Source organism: Stegostoma tigrinum, chromosome 23, assembly GCF_030684315.1.
Source record: "Stegostoma tigrinum isolate sSteTig4 chromosome 23, sSteTig4.hap1, whole genome shotgun sequence".
In the NCBI taxonomy this organism is placed as follows: domain Eukaryota; kingdom Metazoa; phylum Chordata; class Chondrichthyes; order Orectolobiformes; family Stegostomatidae; genus Stegostoma; species Stegostoma tigrinum.
In genome coordinates, this window is record NC_081376.1 from 45,427,722 (window position 1) to 45,451,856 (window position 24,135).

At 40.7% G+C, this 24,135-nt stretch overlaps 1 protein-coding gene across 8 annotated transcripts in view; it reads right to left on the bottom strand.

The window, feature by feature from the left end:
- grin2aa (glutamate receptor, ionotropic, N-methyl D-aspartate 2A, a) overlaps positions 1–24,135 on the bottom strand; it is a 261,785-nt gene that overhangs the window by 85,606 nt on the left and 152,044 nt on the right. The gene's annotated exons all lie outside the window — the stretch shown is intronic.

Below are 24,135 nucleotides of genomic sequence, written 5' to 3' on the forward strand. Positions count from 1 at the left end.
TGCCACCAAGCCACATGACAAGATATCAGCAAAGGTGATTTCCAAAAGTTGGTCTGACAGTTAAGTTTTAAAGGGTTTATCTTAAAGAAGATAAAAGAAGTGAGGTGGTAAGTTTGAGAGTGGAAATTCTGAACATTGGGTCTTGCCAACTGGGATGGAAACCAGACAATGCAGAAGAGGCCAGAATTGGAGGAGTGCTGAGTACTTTAGGCTTCATTGTTGGAGATCACTGACATAGGTAAACACAAGGCCATGGAGAATACCAATGTAGATTGCATCCTTCTACAGTGCAGCATAAACTTTATGCTTCCACAGAAATCACCAGCACTAGGTTGCAATCCTAAACAAGACATTCATTTATGACATAATCTGGTTAGGAGTCAGCTACTTTTTAGTTTAAGATAGTCAATGTAGGCATAAGGGATTTCAAACTAAAATAACAAAGTTAGAGAATTCTGAGGTTTTGAACAAACAAACTAATATAAAGTTGAGAATGCAAAATAATCTACTGTAAGAATGACACCAAAATTGGCAGAGTTGCAGATCTTGGGGAAGATTGTCAAAGGGTACAGCAGGAAATACATAGATTGCGGATTTGGACTGAGGAATGGCAGACAGAGTTTAATGTGAGGTGATGCATTTTAGAAGATAAAATTCGGTTGTGAATTAAACAATAAATGGCAGAACCCTTAGTAGCATTGACATACAGAGAGATTTGGGTGTACAGGCCCACAGATCCCTGAAAGTGGCAACACAGGTGGATAAGGTGGTCAGGAAGGCATTCAGCATGCTTGCCTTCATTAGACAGGGTACCAAATATAAAAGTTGGCAAGTTATGTTACAGCTGTACAAAACTTTAATTAAGCCACATTCGGAATTTTGCATGCAGTTCTGGTGACCAAGCTATCAGAAGGACATGGATGCTTTGGAGATGGTGTAGGGAAGGGTCTCCCAAGATGTTGCCTGGTCCGGAGAGTTTCAGTTATGAGCAGAGATAAACTCAGATCGCTTTCACTGGAAAAGCAGGGGCTGAGAGGTAACCGGACAGAGGTCTCCAAAATTATGAGATGTATAAATAGGGTGGACAATCAGGGCTTTATTCCCAGAATGGCACAGTCATCGACAAGAGGGTACAGCTTCAAGGTGAGAGGGGAAACTTTAGGGGAGAAGTTCAAGGAAAATGTTTCACACAGAGGGTGGCGGATGTCTGGAATGCTCCACCAGCGGGGGTGCCAGAGGCAGGCACATTAGTAACATTTAAAGCCTATCTTGATAGACAGTTGAATAAGAGGTCGACAGAGGGCTAGAAACCATGCATGGACAATCAGTAGCAGGTCTAAATAAGGATTAGGAATTGGTGGGCCAAAGGTCCTGTTCATGTGCTATATTGTGTTGTATTGTATATATTGTAATGTATTTTAATAAGTTATTCTCTAATAAGCAGAGTTAACATGAGGTAAGTATGGGTTGAAATACAAGCTGTAGTCAAACATTCTACAGAACACATCAAATAACAAATGTTATCAAGATAGATCCCATTGCTATATCAGCAATCCATTCATCATCATTAATGACACTGTGGATCATCAAATGTCATTAAACGTTTGGATCCTTCATATGGAATTCCAATTTTTCACTTTCAAAGATCCAGCTTCAGAAGGCCACTTTTCCAAATTGCATTGCTTTACCTTCTGCTGTATCTCCTCTCCTGAGATGGTGTACCATGACATTCGCAAAGCTCTGCACTTGTCTATAATCACTGGCATGTTTACAACTCTTTCATAGGCAGTTAGCTTTGCTAATCAAGCACGGCCTCTGAGTTTCTCTGAGCTTTAATTTTTTAGCTGCATCAAGCAAACACTACTTATAGGCTTTCTTCATCCATACCTTCAGCAGACTGCTTCCCTTAAATTCTTTTGGGCTGATAAGTGAGGCCTCTGAGCCCTAACTGTGCAGTAGCATGGATGCAGCTAATAGCAGCACTACAAGTGGGCTCTTCCCTTCCTTCTGACTAAATCTCAATGACTCCTAAACTACTGTTCACTGACCGCTATTTTCTTGTGAACTGTTAAAATGCTCTCAGAGGGTCCTGCCTTTATTTTTGGTTAGAACCAAATGTTACTAATGTTGGACATTCTCTTTCATGAATTTTACAATTCTCCAGCTAACTTCCTTTCCACAACTGCAAAGTTCTGGACATACATAGACACACAGGGACACAGAGAAATGGATTTCATTAGGTCTTTCCCTCAGAAGAAAAGAAGATTTACAATGGCTTTGAAAATAAAGAAGTTCTTACTATTCTAAATTTCTGACAAATAACTTACCTTGTACTATACTGAAAACACCTTTTCATTCGCGCAGTCACAGGTACCGTATTAATAAATATTTAAAAGCAAGTACATGTAATAAAAAAAAACTGGCAGGGTTTAACATCATAGCATTCAAATAACTCAGCCCTAGTGTTTCTTCTGTATGCTCTTTATTTAGTTCTGTAAAGAATATCAACAATTACAATGCTTTTTCTCAATTGTATTTGTACTTTGTACTTTGATTTTCACCCTTTCTGGTGGAACCACAAACCAATACTCTGGCAACCTATCCCTCTGCATGTATGGATGCATTTTAGTGCTGTCATATGAGACACGTGGGCTTCTCAACTTTAATTCAGAAGAATATTTTTTAACTCTTGAGAAGATTAGTAGCTCAGGTTGAGGTTCTGGATGTGAGTTTGCTCGCTGAGCTGGAAGATTAGTTTTCAGACGTTTTGTCACCATTCTAGGTAACATCATCAGTGAGCCTCCGACAAAGCGCTGGTGTTATGTCCCGCTTTCTATTTATCTGTTTAGGTTTCCTTAGGTTGATGATGTCATTCCCTGTGTTGGTGATGTCATTTCCTGTTCTTTTTCTCAGAGGATGGTAGATTGACTCCAAATCAACGTCTGAAAACTAACCTTCCAGCTCAGCGAGCAAACTCACATCCATAACTCTTCTCTATTAGTGCAAACATGTTTTCAATTGATTCTTTAAGGTTTCTACAGAAGAAGTCTATGTAAGATTTACAAAGTCCTTCAAAGTTATCTTCTTCAAAACTTCCCGCCGTATATTTGTTTACTTTCTTATTTTCCAATTCTTTTCCTGGTTATTCATTCAGCTGAGTAACTGCTGTGTTTGATTTTATTTCTTCATTTCAGTGTCATTTATGAAACCCTTTCACTAATTTGACCACTTCCCATGAGCTTTCAGTTCATTGTAGACATGTTGCTCCATATGTATTGATTAGTCTTTGGACTCTTTCAATGTACTCATCAATTCCTCAGTCTGTTCCTTCAAATTTTCCTCAGGCACTTTCAAATTCTGGGGCTGCTCTTCAATTCTGGCAATGGCATGATGGGCTGAATAGTCCCCTTCTGTTCTACATCATTCTATGATTCTAATACTGAGAATGAACATAGAACACAGAACATAGAACAATACAGTGCAGAACAGGCCCTTCGTCCCTCGGTGTTGCACCGACCTGTGGACTAATCTAAGCCCATCCCATCATCGTCCATATGCTTATCCAAGGACTGTTTAAATGCCCTTAATGTGGCTGAGTTAAGTATATTGGCAGACAGGGCGTTCCACATCCTTACCACTCTCTGAGTAAAGAACCTGCCTCTGACATCTGTCTTAAATCTATCACCCCTCAATTTGCAGCTATGCCTCCTCATACAAGCTAATGTCATCATCTTGAATGTACTTGATTAGAGAACTTTTTAGCCAGATTTAATTTTAGGCAATGTTTGGTGGCTAATAAACTTTGCTAAGCCTTACATTTAGTCCTTTCTTCAACTTAAAATTAATGGAAATCATAATTTCAAGCTTCAAAATAACTAATTTATTGTTGCATTTGCATCAACTGGACAGCTACCTCACTGACTGTTAATATCCCTTCTTGCAGGCTTTCCTACTCCTCCCTTTTCCAGCAAATACCAGAGGCTGGGGCATTGGATATATTAATGATCAACAAGGGAATCAATTGTTAGGAGCATAAGGCAGGGATAGAAGTTGATACCACAATCAGATCGCCACAATATCACTGAATAGTGGAGGAGGCTTGAGGGGCCAAATAGCTTGTTCTTCCTAATAGTTCATATATCCTCTGATTTTTGATCAGTCATTACTCTTCAGCCTCCAGTTTTATCTTTTAGCTGATATTTTTTTAATCAATGAATAGAATGCTAGCCTGTACTTCCAAGCAAGAACCTTTTATTTGTTAAAAATTTTGGTGGCTCAAATGTTCTGCCTCAGTAGAAAGAGCTAGGGACTAATCAAGGGCTGTTCATGTGGATTTGTAGAAGTCAGTTTACGCTGGACTAAGTTAACCTGAAGGAAATACATTTCCTAAGAGACTGCAGCGGATGTAGGATAATTGGGTTTTGAAAAAGCACTTCAGTAAAGTGCTGCATAAGAGATTCTTGAATGCCAAGGCCTAAGAATTGAAAGAAGGAAATTGTAAAACCTTACTTCCAATCTTATTTTACATTAAAACCAGCATGGAATCATAATTTCAGAGTACTTGGCACATAAAGAAATCATTAGGATATAAAATGTGATGACTTCAGGTGGCTAATAAAGCTAAAAAAATCAAGAAATTAAGTCTACATGGAGCAACATTTAAGAAGGAGTTACACATGTAGAGAATTAATAGGGAGAAAGTTGTGGCCTGGAGCCAAAGTCATGAAGCTAACTATGGTGCAATGAAAAGTAGACCGTTCCTTCTCTGTTGCCAGCACAAAATTCTGGAACTCCCTTCTTAATAGCATCGTAGGTATACCCCACACCACACGGACTGCAGTAGTTCAAGTAATCAGCTCTACCACCTATTCGTGGGCATTGAAGACGCGCAACAAATGGTATTCTAGCCATCGACACTCACAAGTCCCACGAAAGAATTTTAAGAAGTCCCAACTTCCAATTAGTGCCACCAAGATGCATGTTCAGCCCAACATGACAGTTGTAAATGTAAAGTAGTTGTCAGCTGCTTCATTTTGCCAAAAACTTACCAACTTTTCTAAAACCTTTAATGAAATAGAAATTGCTGGAGAACATTCTAAAGAAGGGGTCACTGGACTCAAAACATTAACTTTTTCTCCACAGATGCTGCCAGAACCACTGAGTTTCTCCAGCAATCCTTGTTTTTCTTTCAGATTTCCAGCATCATCTGTTCTTTAAATAAAATCTGCGGATGCTGTAAATCAGGAACAAAAACAGAAGTTGCTGGAAAAGCTCAACAGGTCTGGCAGCATCTGTGAAGAAAAAGATCAGAGTTGACATTTTGGGTCCAATGACTTTTCCTCAGAACTGATGGTAGCTGGGAAAATGTCAGTTTATCAAACACCAGGAGTGACAGTGAAATTAATGTCAGTGGGCAAGAAGGAAGATTGGAATGGAAATCCCATTGGAGAGAAGAGCTGAACATCTTCAAAATAGGCATGCCTAGTAGAGATATGGCAGTGATACTGAATACTAAATAAAAACCTCAGTATCCAAGGGTCCAAATGTACCTTCCAGGCAAAGCAACACTTGACCTACACGTCCCACAATCTCGTCTACTGCACTCGCTGTTCACGATATGGTGTCCTCTACTTTGGGGAAACGAAGCCTGGACTGAGTGGCTGCTTTACAGAACATCTACATTCTGCTTGCAAAAAAGGCCCTCATCTTCCAGATGCCTGCCACTTTAACACACCACCCCTGTTCCCTGGCCAACATCTCTGACTCTGGCTTGCTGTAGTGCTCCAGCGAAGCTCAGCGTAAGCTCAAGGAACAACACCTCATTTTAGGCTTGGGGACCCCTACAGCCCTCTGGACTCAATATTGAGTTCAATAATTTTAGGGCCTAAACTCTCCCATGTTCTAGCCCCCAACCCACACACCAGGCCTTGTTACCACATAGCCAGCCATTACACACCCCCTGTTATTAGTTATTAACAGTCCCCTTTAACAGCTATTCACTCTTTGAGCTAGATCGTTATCAACTCCTCTGTCTATCCAACAGCTCTTCTCTCTCTTCACCCTCTGTCCTTTATCCTATCATTTACTCCCTAATTCACACCATCTCCCTATTTTCTGCATATAAATTGACGTTTTCCCAACTACCATCAGTTCTGAGGAAGGGTCACCAGGCTTAACTCTGACTTTTTTCTTCACAAATCCTGCCAGGCCCTGCTCAACTTTACCAGTAACTTCTGTTTTTGATCATCTATTCTTTGTTTTATTTTAGCGTCTTAAACCTTTCCTATTTTTGCTGTTACAAATGAATCCAGGTATCCACTTTCCCATTAAATATTATGCTGAGAGGAATAATATTGCATGCCTGTCTTGTTCACCAATGTCAGTTCAAGTGTCTCCCATTTGTCACTGGGTTTATGCCTGGTCAAATTGTGAGGTCACCAAATTGAGTCTTTCAAAGTGTTTTCTTTTCATAACTATGTTGGCTTGAAATTTCTAAATCCTTCACTGAAATAACTCCACAGAGGCTGATGACCTGTCACCAAATCATCCCTTATGTACACATGAAGAGACTTTATAGATTCCCTACAGTGTGGAAACAGGCCCTTCAGCCCAACAAGTCCACACCAACCCTCACAGCATCCTTCTCCTACTCATCCCCCTATAACCCACATAACCTAAACATCCCTGAACACCACAGGCAATTTAGCGTGGACAATCCACCTAACCTGCAAATCTTTGGACTGTGGGAGGAAACTGGAGCACCCGGAGGAAACCCACACAGACACAGGGAGAACGTGCAAACTCCACACAGACAGTCACCCGAGGATGGAATCGAACCTGGGTTCCTGGTGTCGTGAGGCAGCAGTGCTAACCACTGAGCCACTATGCCGCCTTTAGTCCTGCCTCATTTGGAGTCAGCTCTCAGAGTGGCAGTCTCTCTTACATGCCTCTATTTATCTGTCAGACAGGGCTTACTGATTGGAACAGGGTAACAGCCCCAACCAGGGAACTCATATTCTATGAGGTCCAGCTGGCTGACCTCGTTACAATCACAGCACTATTGTATGTTTTCATTTTTGCTGATCTTTTTTCTGGATTATCACTGCCACCTATAAAAGATGCTTCTAAAATATATTTACAACTAAAAGTGTTTGTTCCATAATTTGAGCACTGTGCAGACCCGCTGTTGTGTTTCCTGCCAGCTGATGTTGTTCCACAGTGGAAATGTGTAATCTTCCTGTGTGAGATTGAAAGTTTCTTCACAGGGTATGCTTGTGATCAGTCTACATGGTCTTGCTGCTAGGTATGTGTCTACAGTGGTGGGGGTGGGTGGAGCGTTGGCTTCCACACTGTGACTCCCAAATATAAAAAGCATATAGGCACAACCTTCCACTCCCTGAGGTGGTGTGGATAATGGTAATTGGGATGAGTTCATCAGATGAGAATCCAAAAATTAGATTCTCATGGTTGAAGTAAACTTTCACCTTAGCTAGTGAGAAGCCTATTTGCTTGCACTTGTGCCTTATGAATTATCTTACTCACTAAAGCAAACTTTTCTTTCCCAATGAAGTTCTGCCCAGTCAAGATACCCAATGCTTCAGAAATTATAATGCATTAACTAAGCAGGTATCTGGTGACTTGGCTCCTCTGTCTCTGTCTGCATGAATACACAGTTTTTGCTGCCTGTACCGGTAACTTCACAATGGTTGTTCCCTTCGGTTTTGCTGGTTCTGTGGTAGCCACCTCCATGTTTCCCTGGACCGTTGTCCATCCAACCGAGCAATGACAATGCACCATTGTCAATTTCTCAGGTGTCACTTTAGCACAGGAAGGAAAGACAGGAGTGTGTGGGTGTAGGACACAATGAAGGCTCCGAATAAAAGTGTGAGGACAGTATACATCACTGCATCGAGGTCAGCGGGATGTATTCTACAGAATACAATAAACCTTCACTCTACCTTACAACTTCTAAGTATCCTCACTGACGAATCGTTCCAATATTCTGGGCTGCTAGGTGTGGATCTGGTCACAACACTGCTCATTTCAGTAATAGCAACCATTACGCACCCTACAGCCTTAAACATTGCATTGTTATTTTGAGAACTCCAGACATGGGACAGGCCTTTCCCTCCTGAAGCAGAGAAATACATCAGAGCTTCTGCCATCGATCCAATAAGATGCATGAGCAGGGTCCACAGATTGGACATCCCAGGCATTAACTCCTCTCCTAGTACTTATTGTCAGCTTCAGTGTCACCAAGACTTATCATAGTACCTTAACTGCATCCCCCACATTGGTTCCTAGTGAAAGAGTCACTTACTTTGCGTTTTTTGAGAGAGGTTCCAAGATGTGGTGGTGGAATGCAGCACATCCCATTGAAGATGCTCCACATCTCCAGAGAAGTATCTTCTCTGGTCTTATTAGGACAACAGACTAGAACAGATATTAGACCAGTGCAAATGGAGATATGTTTATAAAAGTCCTTGCCCTGTACAGTGCTTGGTCACACATGCCACTAAAGTATCCTCAAAAGAATTTTTCCTCTGCCCTTCACTATGTTCTCAGTCCAACTGCCACAAATTCCATATTTTAACTTCAAAGTGCTGATTGGCAGGCAGGCGGCAAGAGTCAATCTGCCTGGTGTAAAAGCTTGGCAGTTAACTGTCAATCATTCACCATGACAACACCTTTTACCAAACTGACTCCATCTCTCTCCCCTCATGCAGGAAAAATATTGTTTTCCCTTTAAAATGGTATTCTTTCAAATTGGCCTAATGAATAGAAGACAATGTGCTTTGACAAATATGTCTTTTTCAGCTATACCTATTTTGCCAACAAACCAGTACTGTAAATCTTGTTTGAAAGTTTGATGCATAGATTCCCCCAAGTGTTTATTAAGGAGATGTCACAGGACATGAGGTGCTCTCCATTCTACTCAATTGTGTATTCAGCATTTTGCACAACACAATAAAGTATTGGCAGACAGGGTGTTCACCATGTTTTAGTATGTAATATACAAACTGAATGATGTGTACTGTTGCCTAGAGGGCTTATTGCATCTATTAACATACTGCATTTAATGGACTGAAAAGTAAGAATCATACAGTCGAGGAATGTTATATGCTGGAATTAGAAGTTCTTATTAATGTATTAGGCTTTAAGCAGCAATTCTCAATGACAGTGAACTGGAAGGGGCTTAGATAATGAAAACCCTCATGAATGATCAGAACATGTGGTAAGCCTGTAAATCTGTTTTGTGTGAGTAAATTGAAAGGTGTTTGCAAGACTGAGGCATCCTATTATGGTGATTTATTTTGTCAGTAGTTTAAATTGTCAATGTGCCCAAGTGATCAGAATGGTAGCAACTAACAATCCCAATATGCACTGCTATTCCCTTATTCTATGTTGTGGTACTGAGCAGTAGCTAGAAGGGCTTCCTCAGCCTTTCACATTCTGAGCAGTTTGTGAGAGGTTGCTAATGTTGTTGATTAAATATCTATAGATTCAAAGGCATTTCAGTGTTCTTATTCTATTACATTCATTGATCTCAATCTAAAGCTGGCATTCTCAGTGGGCTACTGCTCAACTATTTAATGTTTTATTAAGTGCTCATCCTCAGTATCCAGTTGCCAGTTAAAGATAATTAACAGTCTATTGATAATGCCCTAATATGTTGATATATTAGCTTGTCTGTTGTTAATATCCCAATCTGTAGATGTTGGTTCTATCTGCTTCAATTGGTTGAGCAGCTTCCATGAAATTAACCCTCCATTGTTATGGATTTGGCCATCATGAGGTCTGGCTGTTGGGTGTTCTACTTTGCTCAGCTATCCCTGAGTCTGTTCCATCTCTGTGTCTATGTCATCTAAGAGTGGACTACTGTCTTGATGTCAGGAGTGTCAACAAAACTCTTTTATTTCCATGCTAATGTACAGAATACGAATTGGAGATCCTAGTACAGTTCATCTGTGGCTATCAATGTCCTAGTTACGTCATCATGTATATCAGGATTTATAACATACTTATTACACAACAGACATGATTGATTCTCTATTGATAATGTCCTAATCTTTTGATGTTTTATAGCATGGAGTATTGGTGCTAAATCTAAGAGAATTGTCCTTGGTAATAGAGTACTCTGCCTACCGCAAAATAACTGTGCTGATCAAAATAAATCATTGGAACAATTTGGTATCAAATGACTGCAGCTTTGTAATAAAAATTCTAATTATTATAAGCAACTGGTCATTATTAGCAATGACCCATTCAACAGGAATCAAGTGTACAACAGCTCAACACTCAGCAGAGTCTGTAGAGGTTAGAATCATGCACATCTATGCAGAGGATGTGACTGTAAAACATTTGGCACATTGGAAATAGTCACATTTTATAAGGGTGAGAAGAGGTTTGGTACACCGGATGGTCCAGTTGCAACGAGTGTGGGAAGTCAGTTGTACTACATTAACCATTGGCTAATTCCAATCAAGGGATATAATTATGAATGAACACCCCAGGACTACAAGTGAGTTTCTGCTTTGGAGCATGTCAGACAAGTAGAATGAAACAAAACTAAATACTTATTTGAGGTAGAGAAAACACACCTCATGAGAGAAGTCATCAACAATGATGCAATTGAAATTTACTTGAAGTCAAAAGAAAATTAAATGGGGCAAGTTGTAGAACAGGCTGCAGATTCTATATGGCCTATTTGATGTGATTACGATAGGTGAAACTCACTCCAATGTGTCACTCAAATCTCCAAAATCCAATTATGGCAGCCAAGGGCAACAGGAAAAAAAAGCTAGAGAACAATGTGATATATCAGGAGATCAAAAAGACAGATTAAAACAAACTGGTAAAGAGCACGATTAACTAAGTTTGCAAAGCAGTATTCAATTCATATGGACTAAAAGCATCTTTACTACAATACAGAAAAAAGAGGTTATGAATATGACGTACAGGCTGCAAATAAACAATGAAATACTAGATATAGATGCAAAAAATGTTGTGAGGTAGAGATCACAATATGTTAAATTGACCGACTATAAAGCAAAGGAGTGCACTGACCCAAATGTAAGATTCTGAAGGGAGATCAGTTCTGTCATTTGGCACATGAAATGCATAGAAAATTTTGCATCAAATTTGTAGAATCGTATTGATGTAGTAGACAAATCTTTAAAAACGTGGTTGCTAACTTCATCTCTCAAGGCATTATCACCATTGTGTCAACTATCAAATCCTTGGGGTCAGTTGCAACACTTAACTGGACCAGGTACGTTAATATTGGGAGTATAAGAGGAGATGATAGCCTGAGTATTTTGAAGTATATAACTCACCTCCTGACTCCCCAAATCCCCTCCAGCAGATATCAAGCACAAATTTGGAGTATGGCAGATTGCACCTCTAACAACAGTTGAGAAACACAACACCATCCAGGACCAAAGCAGCTCACTTGAGTAGTACACCCTTAACCACCTTAAATATTTACTCAGCACAAGCCTGGCAAACCCTGGACTCCTGTGTTTACAATGTATAAAATGCACGAAGCAACCTATTGAGGTTTCCTTGACTGCACCTTCCAAGCCTACCATCTAGAATAAAAAGGCAGCCAATACATGGGATGCTACAAGTTCCATTCCAAAACACACACGCTATATCGCTGATTCTTCGGCATCACTAATCTAAAACTTCCTCCCTCACGGCTCTGTAACTACATTTACACTACATGAATTGCTGCATTTTAGGAAGTCACCATCGCCTTCTCAAGGACAATTATGGAAGGACAATAAATGCTGGCCTCATCCCATGAATGACTTTTTTTAAAGCAACATCAAAAAAATTATGCCCAAAGCACTGTACAGCCGAGTAAGTACTTTTGAAGAATAAATTCTGTGATATTGTAGGAAATACAGCAGACAGTTTGTGTACAACAAAACTCCATAAATAGTAGAAAGATAATGAGTGGATAATCTGTTCTTAATGAATTTGACGGATAGATATTGACCAGACATTAAGTGAGCTATCCCACTCTTATTTACGATCCTTCCACGGAATCTTTTCTGTCTACCCAAAAGGACTTGGAAATCCATGTGTAACATTTCATCTGAAGGACGTTAACAAATGAGCCCAGAGTGACAATACAAAAATTAGAAAGTTGTAACAATATTTATATTTCAACATATCTAATCTTGACTACATAAAATACAAGCGCCAAAATTCAAAATCATGGACGTAAAAAACACTTTCATTACTACCATAAGATATAGGATCTGAATTAAGATATTCAGCCCACCGAGTCTGCCATTCAATCATGACTGATATGTTTCTTAACCCCATCCTCCTGCCTTCTCCCTGTAAACCTTGATCCCCCAATCAAGAACCTATCTATTTTTACTTTAAAGACACTCAACAACTTGGCCTCCATAGCCTTCTACAGCAACGAGTTCCACACATTAACTACATTCTGGCTTAAGAAAATCCTCCCCAACTCAGTTCTAAAGAATCATCGCTTTGCCCTGAGGCAGTGCCCTCAGGTCCTGGTTTCTCCTACTTATGGAACCATCCATCTTTTCCACATCCAGTCTATCCAGGGCCCTCAGATTTCTGTAAGTTTCAATGACTTATCCCTTCATCCTTCTAAATACCGTTAAGTATAAACCTAGAGTCCTCAACTATACCTCCTATGACAAGCCTTCCATTCCTTGGATCATTCTTGTAAGCCTCCTCTGGAACCCCTCCAATGCCAGCATGCCCATCCAAAACTGCTCACAATATTCTAAATGTGGTCTTATACAGCCTCAGCAGTACATCCCTACCAATGTATCCTAGAGCTCTCAGAATGAATACTAATATCGCATTTGCCTTCCGAACTGGCAACAGAACCTGCATGCTAACCTTAAGAGAATCCAGAACTAGGATTCCTAAGTCTCTAAATCCCCTCTGATTTCCAAAGCTATTCCCCTAGAAAATAGAAAACTAGAAAATTGCTTACACCTCCTTTTTTCCTATCAAAGGGCATAACCACACATTTTCCAACATTGTGTTCCATTTGCTGCTTATTTTATCACTCTCCTAGCCTGCTCAAGCCCTCCTGCAGCCTGCCCACTTCCTGAACTCTACCTGTCCTTTCCCCTACCTTTGCATCATTGTTAATCAATGGTTTATTTCATAGATAATAGAATCCCTGCAGTGTGGAAACAGGCCCTTCGGGCCACCAACTCCACACTCAGCCTCAGACCATCTCACACAGACCCATCCCCCTATAACCCACCTAATCTACACATCCCTGAACACTACGGGCAATTTAGAAGAGGCAATCCACCTAGCTCAAGCTTAGTTCAAGGTTTACTTATAAATCTCTCCTTATCCATCATGCTGACTATTTCCATTCCTATTAATGCTTTTGAAAAAGAACCATATAGTTTGTGTTCGGGGTTGAGTTTGATATTTTCAAGTGACTCCATACAAGCTGATGTAAAATTTTGTTAAACATTAGGGGTTGGTGTCAGAGTTACACACACTGCTCAAGTGCAATACACATCCCAGTCACTGCTTGTCACCAAACACCCACATTGATGGAGGAAATTAGTGGCTGAGACCATAACCAGCCTTTAATTGCTGCTTTTGACAGCCTCAATTGCTACCACTATGCAGACAGTTTGAAACAGACATCTATTTCGCTGTGAAATAATTCTATTTTTCTGTCCATTTATTCTCCCTTTCCAAAATTACCTAAATAGGTGGCTGCGTAGTGGTAAAGCTAATGAGTTAGCAGTCTAGGGAGTCAGGTTCAAATCCTACACAGCAGCTGGTGGCATTTACATTCAATTCATAAATCTGAAATATAAAGCCAGTCTCTGTAATAAAGATACTGGCATCAATCTTTTATTGTCATAACAACCCACCAGCTTTACTAATATCCTTTACATAATGTTGTCTAGGGGAGAAAATTCATTGTCTTTATTTCAGCTGGTCTACATGTGCCTCCTGATCCACAGCTATGTAGTTGACTTTTAACTGTTCTGTGAAGTTATTCAGTGACCCACTCAGTTCAGGGACAACTAAGGATGAGTAATAAATGCCAGCCTTGCCAATGACATCCACATCCTGTGAAAGAATACAGAAAAGAAATGACCTCTGTTATTATTGGAGACATCACAAATGCTATTGCAACGTCCAAAATGTTGATCCCCTCATAACTTTGCAATATCAATTAGTGTTCTCTTCTCTTAACACAAAGTCCACGTTTGAAATTATTCCTTATGTCTAAGATCTCTGCTGGGAAGTAACAGATTATAAGTCTTTACAGTACCTTTTTGAATATTTGAATGTCGTTCCTGTAATAACAGTAACTGTTACAATGGGACTTGTGACTTCCTCCCCAGTCAGGCAAGCAGGTTTAAAAGACGATAAGATCGTAAGAATGAGGTAAAGATAGTGACAGATAGAGGAATGGCTGGATGGATGGATGGATAGATAGATGAAGGAATGGGTGGATGAAGGGATAAGGTAGAAATAGCTTGGCATTGATTACACTGATCTGGTCTCCTTCATATTCCAACGTTTGCTCAGTATTCATTTCATGATGCCAACAGACTTGCCATTTCTCCTGGGAGAATCTATCAATCTGAAATATTTTATTTCCAAGTAGATTTACAAACTATTGATTAACAAAGTGCTATTGAGAATATGGATGGCCTTTAAAAGCTATTCATGTATACATTGAGATGCAAGCTCTCTTCCATGTGTGAACACAGTCCAGTTGAAATGCAGGGCAGACTACAATATCTTAAATAATTGTGTATTATTAACTGTTACAATTTCAAGCTTCCACACTTGCTTAAACTAATAAAACTGTTGACATTTGAATCACTTAACTGCTGAAAATAAATTATTTGAATAATTTTAGAAAGTTTCTGATATTATAAACAACTATTCTTTCTCATTGACATTATTTTTGTGAACACCGTATGACTGAAAAAAACCCTACAGTTACACACCACTGGCTACACTTTTCTAAGAACTTGCTACGAGAAGCGTAGGAATTTATAACTATTTCAGCAGATAATAGTGTGCAAACAACATTGGTACAATTATTGTATGGTCTCTTGCTTATGTATATTACTATCTGTGTATTTATGGTGGCTGTCAACACAATGGACATCTCTCAGCAATATTTATTCCCATCCCTAATTGTCCAAAGAGTAGCCAAGAGTTAACAACAACATTGCTGTACGTCTGCAGTCACATGTAGACCAGATAAGAACTAAAATGCATTAATGAACCAAATAACTTTTCCAAAACAATTAGCTTTATGAGGCTCTGAACTCCAGACTTTTATTCAATTCAAATTCCACTATCTGCCATGGCAGGATTTGAACTCAGGTCTTCAAAGAATTGTCCATGTCTCTGGATTAACATTCTAGCAATAATACCACTAGGCCATCATGACTAGTTGCTGCAAGAATAAAGATACAACCCAGCAGTTGATTTTGGAATATTAACTACTTTTCATCTTTATTTTAAATCCAGGCTAAAGTGAGAGAAAAGTTCCTACTGTACATCCTATCTATACAACTATCTTAGATAATGGGAACTGCAGATGCTGGAGATTCCAAGATAATAAAATGTGAGGCTGGATGAACACAGCAGGCCAAGCAGCATCTCAGGAGCACAAAAGCTTGTGCTCCTGAGATGCTGCTTGGCCTGCTGTGTTCATCCAGCCTCACATTTTATTATCTATACAACTATCTTGTTCATTGACTCAGAAGAGCACCCTGACTGAATCAGTATATCTCCATCGCTGATTGGGGTCAGGCTTGATGCCTCCTTTGGACAGAGTAGTGCCAGATAATTCAACTGTTTTAGTGATATGTGGACTCGCATCAACTGGAAAAAAAAGTCGACGCTGGAATAACTGAATTCATTATTCACCTTCACAGCCAGCACAGATAGTAACTACCACCATGTACCAAGTTAAGTTAGTGGACTTAATGTTCACCATCACTACTTGGGCAATAAAATGATAGAGCAGGTCACCTGCTGTACATGGTACCTGCTAGAATGGAAAACAGACAGCATCAATGGCAGGTGAGTTATTTGCTCCCGTCGGTTTCCTACGCAAGGAGTGAGGGTGCCAATCACACACTGAGATGAGTTTAATGGCGTCAGTAGTTGTCCCAGTAACCCTGCTGTAAACATTTCCCTGAGGTCCAATGAATTACATGGTCATCAAATGATTTATTGGCAAGCAGAGGGTCTCCCACCCATTGAAGGGAAACATTCAGGTTTCTTGGCACTGCCAGAAAATTAGAAGGGCAGTAGTTCTTCAGTTTCAGCGACACTCATGGAAGCAGTGGCCATTGCTGGAGCTATAGTGGACCTGGACTAGTGAAATTGGAGGCTGAGATCCAGCTAAGTCAGTCAGACTATCGTCAGCACTGGAGAAATACTTTCTAAAGGGGTCAGTCATTAATACTGAAGGGGGGAAAGGGGATTAGTTCTTGTAGTCTGTGCCCATTCACTGGCCATTCAAGGGCATTAATTTGTCTCTCAGTAGAAAGACCATCTTGAACCTTATACCCTTCAGTGAATTGGGTAGGCAGCCTTTCTTCCCGATTCCAGCCATCTCCCAGACTGTTCCAGAGCACCAGGTTAACATCGGCCCCCAATGTGTAATTTCAATTGGACTCAGAAGGCATAAAAAAATGATTCAAGTGAATTCCCAACACATTGGGTCTGAGTCTCAATTGAGGACTTAGACAGCGTTTCAGTTAGAGTGCTCCATAGCCAAAGCCACCGCTATGTGGATCAATGCACACTCATGCATAAAGTTGAGATGTTGCTTTGGACTTGCTGCACAAATAGCTGCTGTACATTGTGGGGATTGGTTAGTTCACCTGGCTGGTTTGGGATGCGGAGTAATACCGACAGCATGGGTTCAATTCCAACACTGGCTGAGGCCACCATGAAAGACTCTCTTTCTCAATCTCTCCCCTCACCTGAGGCATGGGGATCCTCAGATTGAACCACCAGCAGTCATCTGTCTCCAATGAGAGAGCAGCCCTATTGTGCAGTAGGACTTTGATGACTTCACCTCTTATACCATCTACAGTGAAGTGGAATCCAGTCAACAGAAACAACTGTCTGTTTCTGCTGATATCCATAAAGAGAAATGTCTACTCAGTATCAGCTATGCTGGCTATTTACTAATGACAAGGGCCTCCAACCAAAATTAAAACATGCTGGCATTTGAAATGTAGTCACATTGAATAACATAAACAAAAAAGGAACAATGCATGCTTGGCCATGTATTCATCTCATTACATAATTCATTCTAAAATGTAAGTACAGTTTCACATCTAATAGAGTCATAGAAATGTACAGCTTGGAAACAGACCCTTCAGTCCAACTTATCCTTGCCGACCAGGTACCCTAAATTAATGTAGCCCCATGTGTCAACATTTGGCTCACATCCCTCCAAGCCCTTCCTATTCATATGCCCATCCAGATGCCTTTTAAATGTTGTAACTGTTCCAACGCCACCAGTTCCTCTGGCAGCTCATTCCATACATGCACCACTCTCTACATGATAAAGGTTGCCCTCTAGCTCCCTATTAAGTGTTTCCCCTCTCACCCTAAACCTGTGCCCTCTAGTTTTGGACTCCATTCCCCTGGGGAAAAAAACACCCTTGACTATTCACCCTATCTATAGCCCTCAAAATTTTATAAACTTCTATGAAGTCAGCCCCCAGTTTCCATTGCTCCGGGGAAAATAACCCCAGTCCATTCAGCCTTTCCTATAGCTCAAACCCTCCGACTCTGGCAACATCCTTATAAACCTTTTCTGAATCCGTTCAAGTTTAACAACATCCTTCCTATAGCAGGGAGTCTGACAATTGAATGCAACATTCCAAAATATGTCTGTCGAATCTCTCTTGGCACTATTATCATAGCAAGTCCTTTGCAGGTATATCTGAGGCCATTTGTTAATGGTGATGCCTTATCTTGCTATTGGTAACACACACTCTATTGCATTTACAGTGTAACTCAATCATCATCACATTTTGAAAAAAATCTCCATGCAGTAAAAGGCTGAAAGACGCAAACACAGCAACAATATGCGTAGCTGTTAATTGTACATTTTGTAGTACTCTGTTTACTGATCTGATTTACTTTGATTGCTCATTAAAACAAGACATCCAGTAAAAAGGTAATTGACAGTGAAATTAGGCTAATTTTATTTTTACTGATACCCGAATTTTACTGTATTATTAAATTAATGTATGCACTTTTAAAAAAAACTCAATATTTATTTCTGCTTCACTCTTCTATCCTGATTTCAATATTTCAGCACAGAAGCTATACAAGCTATACAAGAACACATTTTGGTGATCTCCATTTAATTGGTAAACATAAAGCACCATCTGGTGCCAAAACCATTAAATGATGCTCACCAGAAATATAGTTCTCAGTACTCAAGTAATTTATCTTTTGGAAATGAAATATCACCCATGAAATATTTTACATGATACATTTAATTCTGCCAATAGTTCCTCACAAGAATATTTCAACTGAATTCCTAATATTCAAATTAACTATAGTGACTTAATAAGGAACATTGTTCAAGGATCTTCTTCCAATAGCAGTTCATTCAAATGAAAATTACACTCAATAGGATTATGTTTGTTCTGTGTGCCATTTCACTCAACCATGACCTTCTTTCAATGAAGTTCATGGTTTTAGTTTTCACTGTGGTGTTTTCGAGAAGTTGATACTTTCAAGAACAAGCAGAACAAATACGTTAACAATAGTGTTGCACCCATGCCACATAAATTTATCTCCTGCGGATAACATTTGCCCAATTTATATGACCATACAGAGGCAATAAAATAAACGTATTGTTGATTACACCCACAATTACTGAACAATCATTCCACACAAAGTATCTAGCAAATGAGACAATTTGACTAAGTGAACAGATCACAGATGTTAAAGCCGGAAGGAAATTTAGCAGGAAATGAAGAATGCCTCTGTAGTACCTGCCAGCTGAGAAGCATGGCGTCAAATTGCACTGCACTTACAAGCATTTTGCAGAAGTAGCATTAGCTTTGCTCAATGACTAACTTCAGCACAACAGGCCAGCACAACATCATGGACTGAAGGGCCTGTACTGAGCTGGACTGTTCCATGTTCTAATTCAGTACTTTTAATTCAAGTTATGTTTTGGTGGAGACAGAGAAAAAAGTCCGGCATTTATGAGAAATATATATGAAAAAGAAGTGTTTTTATATGGAGGAGGGCAATACCCGATATGTCTAAAATAAAAGTCTCTCTAAATCACAGGAGCAATTCAGCATAAATTGAACAGATTCCATACATTACTCTTTCAGTTTTGCTAGCTATGATGATAGACAGTGCACACCATTCTGAAAGCTGCAAATTATTTGAGTGCAGTAATTTGAAGGTGAAGCCTACATGAGAGGAAATACTTTGATCCTAGACATTCTAACATGGACAGTAAAGTAATGTAGTTTCAGAGACAGTAGGAACTTTAGATCCTAGAGAATCTGAGATAACAAGGCGTAGAGCTGGATGAACACAGCAGGCCAAGCAGCACAAGAGGAGCAGGAAAGCTGACGTTTCGGGCCTATTAACTTCATCCTGCCCCCTTGACCTGTCCATCCTCCATGGACTGATTTATCCCCTCCCTAACTCCCCACCTACACTCACCCTTACTGGCTCCATCCCTGCCTCTTTGACCTGTCCATCTCCTCTCCACCTATCTTCTCCTCTATCTATCTTGTATCTGCCTCCCCCTCTCTCCCTATTTATTTCAGAACCCCCTCCCTCTCCCCCATTTCTGAAGAAGGGTCTGTGCCCGAAACATCAGCCTTCCTGCTCCTCTGATGCTGCTTGGCCTGCTGCGTTCATCCAGCTCTACACCTTGCTTTCTCAGTAAAGTAATATTCCTCATTAATCCAGAATCATTCTGTCTTTCAACCAGGCAAGAACCTGCCTAAACACTCAAACTTCCTAAACTAAGTGAAGATTCTCTCTGAATGTCACTGCTTATGCAAGTACTGTAGGGTGAAATCAATGCCACGTCTTCAGGCACAGCAGAGGCAAGAGACATCCTGAGATTACCCGTGACTTTCCATCAAGGATTTCTGTCCAGTTTGTGCAGCAGAAAATCCATTTGTTCAAAATTGTGCTTGATTGGCAAGCCTTTTTGAATTTCAGAACTGTAGAAATTGGTTTCATCCCTGCCATTTTGCAGAAGGTATCTATGGCCTTTTCCAATTTGTGAGAGGGTTTAAGAGTTTTTGTAGAGTAATGGTCAAGCAAGATTTCTTCCACAGAAACATATGAAAAGGAAGCGGAAATGTTTGATAAGAATGTCATTAATAGCACAGCTTAACACAGCAAATATGTAATTTTTAAAAATTTCAATGACATGAAGAGTAGCTAACTTTAACAACTAGAGCAAAAAGATCAAATGTGTCATTGCTATTCACTCCACTGAGACAAACTACTTACTATAGGGGAATTAGTGATCTAATATTTGACAAAACTATAGGACATATTCATATTTCAATAGGTTGAGCACAAAGTAAAACTTTAAGAGGAGTGTGTGAACCACACCATGTGGAAAAATTAAATGAATATATGTCCCGAATCACACCAGACCTCTCGTTATTCAATGGCTTTATTGAGAATGGAAGGTCAACTCTGATTGCCTTAAGGTGCTGCTAGGTCTGCAAGTTTCCAAGTAATTCAAAATAAAAGGGCTTGAACATATTCCTATATAGTTTGCAGAACTATCACACTTACTTAAATTGTGCACATTAATCAAGTTCAAGTTCAATAGAATATATTGCTCAATAGTTACAAAGAAGTTATGGGAAGGGTGCATTGTTGCCAAACCCAGCTTTTGTTATGTGTCCCTCATTGCCATTGAGAAGATGGTGGTGAGCTGCTGCCTTGAACTGTGGCAGTCAACTGGTATAGGTGTACCCCCAGTGCAGGACAGAGTTCCAGGATTTCACCTCAGCAACAATGAAGAAACAGCAATAAATTTCCAAGTCAGGATGGTGTTTGGCTTGGAGGAGAATTTGTAGGTGGTAGTGCTTCATACATATGCTGCCCTAGTCCCTCTATCTCAAGTCAGATTGAGATCCACATTGAGGTCATACACTTGAAAGATTCTATTGAAGAAAGCTTGAGATAGCAGGAAATGAATGTGTAAGTTGATGCCAATCAAGCAGGTTGTTGTTTCCTGAACAATATGAAGCTTCTTCAGTACTGTTGACACCACACTCATTCAGGCAAATGGAGATCCATCACAATCCCAACTTGTGCCTTGAAGACAGTGGTCAGACTTTGGGAATCCAGGAATTGAGTTACTCGACACAGAATCTCCAGTCTCTGATCTGTTCTGGCATCTCTGGTAAGTATGTGCCTGGTCTACGTCAGTTTCTGGTCAATCCTAAACCTACAGAAGTTGTTAGCGGGGCATTCAGCAAAGGCAATGCTTTTGAATGTTGAGGGTCATTGCCTGACACTTATGTGGTGCCAATGTTACTTGCACTTATCAGCTCCAGCCTCAATGTTGTCCAGATCTTGTTGTATATGGACACAGACTGCGTCAATAACAGTTACCAGTGAATGATACTGAAGCACGGGAGTCTCTTGTGGCTATCCCCATTACAAAGAAGAATGCTGCTTTGGGAAATGTAGGGGATGACGGACTCTCAGGGGAATGCAGCAATGGCAGCCAGGTTTCCGGTACTGAGACTGGCTCTAATGTAATGAGGGGTACGTAAGGTTACAAGCGATCAATTGTGATAGAGGACTCTCTATTCAGAGGCACAGACAGACATTTCTGTGGCCAACAGCAAGACATTAGAATGCTGTGTTGCCTCCCTGAAGGCAGAGAGGGTGCAGAATATCCTTAAAGGTGACAGAGACCAGCAGGAGGTTGGTGGACACAATAGAACTATAACGTAGGAAAAGAAATGGATGAGATTCTGAAGAGAGAATATGGGAAGTTGGGCAGGAATTTTAAAAGTAGGTCCTCAAGGATAGTAATACCTGGAATACTCTCAGTGCCATGGCTAATGGGAGTAGGAATAAAGGATACAGCAGATGAATGAGTGGCTGAGGAACGATTGCAAGGGAGAAGAATTTACATTTATAGATGACTGGAATCTCTTCTGGGATAGAAGTGACCTGTATAAGAAGGATGGATTGCCCCTGAATTGGAAGGGGATTAATATACTGGTGGGGAGATTTGCTAGATCTGGTCAGGAGGATTTAAATTAGTAGGGGAAGGAGATTGAGTGGAGGGATGGGTTGGGAGGCGTGGGGAGTGGACACCCAGGGAGATAGTGAGGAACGAAACCAGTCTGAGACTGATACAGTTCAGAAAAGGAGCAAGTCAAACAGTCAGGGCAGGCAGGAACAAAACAGAGAACAAGGTCAGACAGGTAAATTAAACTGCATTAATTTCAATGCAAGAGGCCTAAAAAGTAATGCAGATGAATTCAGGGCATGGTTGGGAACATGGGACTGGGGTATCATAGCAATTACAGAGGCATGGCTCAGGAATGGGCAGGACTGGCAGCTTAATGTTCCAGGGTATAAATGCTATCGGAATGATAGAAAGGCGGAGGACAGGGGTTCAAGACAGGAGGAGGAGTGGTGTTTTTGATTAGGGATGGCCAAACAACTGTACTTAGGGAGGATATACCTGGGAATATGTCCAGAGAAAAATATTTGGGTGAAATTGTGAAATGAGTAAGGGGTGATCACCTTATTGGGATTGAACTATAGACTCCCCAGTAGTCAGCAGGAAATTGAGAAACACATTTCTAAGGAGATCTCAGTTACCTGTGAGAATAATGGAGTGAACAAAGTCAGAAGTCACACAGCACCAGATTATAGCCCAACAGGTTTATTTGGAATCACACAAGCTTTCGGAGGGGACAGCCCCTTCGTTAGGCGCACTACAACAGCAGGGCACGCAGGCACAGAGTTTATAGACAGAGAGATCAAAAGATCATGCAGCTGGTGTGAGTGGAGAGTCAGATGATAAGTCCCTGCAGGTGACCAGAGTGTTAGGCAGTGTGTAAAGTGGTTATAAAGTCAATGTCAGTGCTGTACTATCATGACAATCAGGCAGAACCACAGGAATATACAAAAGGTGACATCTCAGGTCAGGGTAATAAAATGTGAGGCTGGATGAACACAGCAGGCCAAGCAGCATCTCAGGAGCACAAAAGCTGACGTTTCGGGCCTAGACCCTTCATCAGAGAGGGGGATGGGGTGAGGGAACTGGAATAAATAGGGAGAGAGGGGGAGGCGGACCGAAGATAGAGAGAAAAGAAGATAGGTGGAGAGGAGAGTATAGGTGGGGAGGTAGGGAGGGGATAGTCCAGTCCAGGGAAGACGGACAGGTCAAGGAGGTGGGATGAGGTTAGTAGGTAGGAAATGGAGGTGCAGCTTGGGGTTGCTCCTTTTCTGAACTGTATCAGTCTCAGACCGGTTTCGTTCCTCACTATCTCCCTGGGTGTCCACTCCCCACGCCTCCCAACCCATCCTTTTCTCTCCCTATTTATTCCAGTTCCCTCCCCCCATCCCCCTCTCTGATGAAGGGTCTAGGCCCGAAACGTCAGCTTTTGTGCTCCTGAGATGCTGCTTGGCCTGCTGTGTTCATCCAGCCTCACATTTTATTATCTTGGAATCTCCAGCATCTGCAGTTCCCATTATCTCAGGTCAGGCACTGAATTGTAGGTGTGAGGCTTTGTTCAGAATCTGTTTCAGAGTTTTAACCTGGAATCAGGGTGGTTTTATTTCAAAAGCTAGAATTTACAAATGCCACACTGACTGATTTTGACTACAAATTGTGTGTTTTTTGAACAAAATAGAACGTATCTGCAAATAAACAAACATCTTGGTTGAAATGATTCAACCTATACATATATATGTGTGTGTGTGTGTGTGTGTGTGTGTGTGTGTGTGTGTGTGTGTGTGTGTGTGTGCCCTTGATCTCTCTACCTATAAACTCTGTGCCTGTGTGCCCCACTCTCACTGCACCTGACGAAGGGGCTGCTCTCCAAAAGTTGTATGATTTCA